Source organism: Halichoerus grypus, chromosome 6 (genome assembly GCF_964656455.1).
Source record: "Halichoerus grypus chromosome 6, mHalGry1.hap1.1, whole genome shotgun sequence".
Taxonomy (NCBI): domain Eukaryota; kingdom Metazoa; phylum Chordata; class Mammalia; order Carnivora; family Phocidae; genus Halichoerus; species Halichoerus grypus.
The window spans coordinates 119,024,870-119,027,199 of NC_135717.1; the positions used below are offsets into that span (position 1 = coordinate 119,024,870).

The 2,330-nt window shown below is 42.1% G+C and overlaps 1 pseudogene; it reads left to right on the plus strand.

Annotated features, from left to right (window-relative positions):
• Window positions 1-954: 954 nt before the first annotated feature.
• On the plus strand, window positions 955-1,490 carry LOC118533708 (small ribosomal subunit protein eS17 pseudogene; annotated as a pseudogene).
• The last annotated feature ends 840 nt before the right edge of the window (window positions 1,491-2,330 follow it).

A 2,330-nucleotide genomic window follows, 5' to 3' on the forward strand; every position in this document is an offset into this window, starting at 1 on the left:
AGATGATTTAAGAATTTTGAAGATTTTTTTAAAAGATTTTATTTATTTATTTATTTATTTATTTATTTATTTGTCAGAGAGAGAGAGAGAGAGAGCACAAGCAGGGGGAGTGGGAGAGGGAGAAGCAGGCTCCCCACTGAGCAGGGAGCCTGATGCAGGACTCAATCCAGGGACTCCAGGATCATGACCTGAGCTGAAGGCAGTCGTTTAACCAACTGAGCCACCCAGGTATCCTGAAGATTTTGGTTTTATTTTTGCTTTCTAGCTTTGTTTTGAGTTGAAAATAAGGATTTTTTTAAATTTGTCTTTTTCACTAAGTTTAAGACATTTTGCAGATACATAAAACTCTTTAAGAATAGGGCTTAGTGGGGCGCCTGGGTGGCTCAGTCGTTAAGCGTCTGCCTTCGGCTCAGGTCACGATCCCAGGGTCCTGGGATCGAGCCCCACATCGAGCCCCACATCGAGCCCCACATCGGGCTCCCTGCTCGGCGGAAGGCCTGCTTCTCCCTCTCCCACTCCCCCTGCTTGTGTTCCCTCTCTCGCTGTGTCTCTCTCTGTCAAATAAATAAAATCTTAAAAAAAAAAAAAAGAATAGGGCTTAGAGTTCAAATTATTAATACTCTCAAACAATTTTATTATTTGGAAGAAGTTAAATATCATTTGCAGAATAATAAGTTTATAGGGGAATTATTAGCAATTTATAAATAGAAAGGCATTTTCCCCCTGCCAAATGGTCAAAAGAACTGGTCTGCAATTTGGGTGTTCTTTTGCTATGGTTTATACAGTCTACATTTGCCTCTTCAAATAACTTTGGATGATTTTTTACATGACCACATTATTGTTTTCATAAAAGGTATTTTTATGAATTGGAAATAACATAAAGTTCTGGTAGATTTGCCATTTGTCCTTAATAACTTGTGTAGCGCTATTTCCTCCTTTACCAGATCCGCCAACATGGGCCGTGTTGGCACCAAAGCCAGGAAGAAGGTGGCCCGGGTGGTCATCAAGAAGTACTACACACGCCTGGGCAACCTCTTCCACACCAACAAGCCTGTGTGCGAGGAGACGCCATTATTCCCGCCAAGAAACTCCGCAACAAGAGAACAGCCTGTCACACGTCAGATGGAGCGGATTCAGAGAGGCCCAGTGAGAGGGGTTTCCACCAAGCTGCAGGAGGAGGAGAGAAAGGAGGGAGAATTCCATTCCTGAGGTCTCAGCCTGGGGGCAGGAGATCATGGAAGTGGATCCTGACCCTAAGGAAATATTGAAGGTCTTGGACTTTGGCAGTTTGCCCAAACTGCAGGTCACTCAGCCTAGAGTTGGGATGAATTTCAAAACACCTCGTGGAGCCATTTGAATCTTTCTGCTGTAATATCATCAATAAACCTTGGACGACAACAACAACAACAAAAAACAAAGCAAATAACTTGTGTAGCTAATTGCCTCTTTCCCAAAAATGACTGAAAAGCAACACCAGCCCAAGATTGTAAGTGTAAAATGGATGTTTGGTTGCTGGGCTTTTTTTTTTTTAAGGTTTTATTTATTTATTTGAAAGAGAGAGAGAGAGAACGAACTGGGTGAGGGGCAGAGAGAGAAGCTGAGCTCCATCTCGGGACTCCGGGATCATGACCTAAGCCAAAGGCAGACGCTTAACCAAGTGAGCCACCCAGGCGCCCCTTCTTTTTTTTTAAACTTGGTTTCTATTGTTTAAATTACAGAAGGAAAATCTGTGTTTTTTTAAATTTATATATGTATGTATATAAGTAAGTAAGTAATCTCTACACCCAACATGGGGCTAGAACTCACAACCCCAAGATCAAGAGTCATATGCTCTACTATTGAGGCAGGCAGGCACCCCTACAGAAGGCAAATTCCTCCTTGTGTGTGAGGATTTTTCAAGAGGGATAAGTGGACAAGGCTCTGGTCTCAACATATAATCAGTACCCATTTTGTTTTCAATGTCACTAAAGTACAGTTAATTTAGAACTACTCCACTTTTGGTCTTTCCTCTCCTGCTATAGATTTCTTAAGAAAAAAATTTCTTATTTTTAGCCTTTCTTACACCTCCCTTTTTAAAAAAAATTGTTTTTTAAAGATTTTATTTATTTATTTGACAGAGAGAGACACAGCGAGAGAGGGAACACAAGCAGGGGGAGTGGGAGAGGGAGAAGCAGGCTTCCCACCGAGCAGGGAGCCCGATGCGGGGCTCAATCCCAGGACCCTGGGCCGAAGGCAGACGCTTAACAACTGAACCACCCAGGCACCCCTTTAAAAAAAAATTTCACATTCTCTATTATTTGATAAAAGGTAAACTTCAAAACATTCCGAAA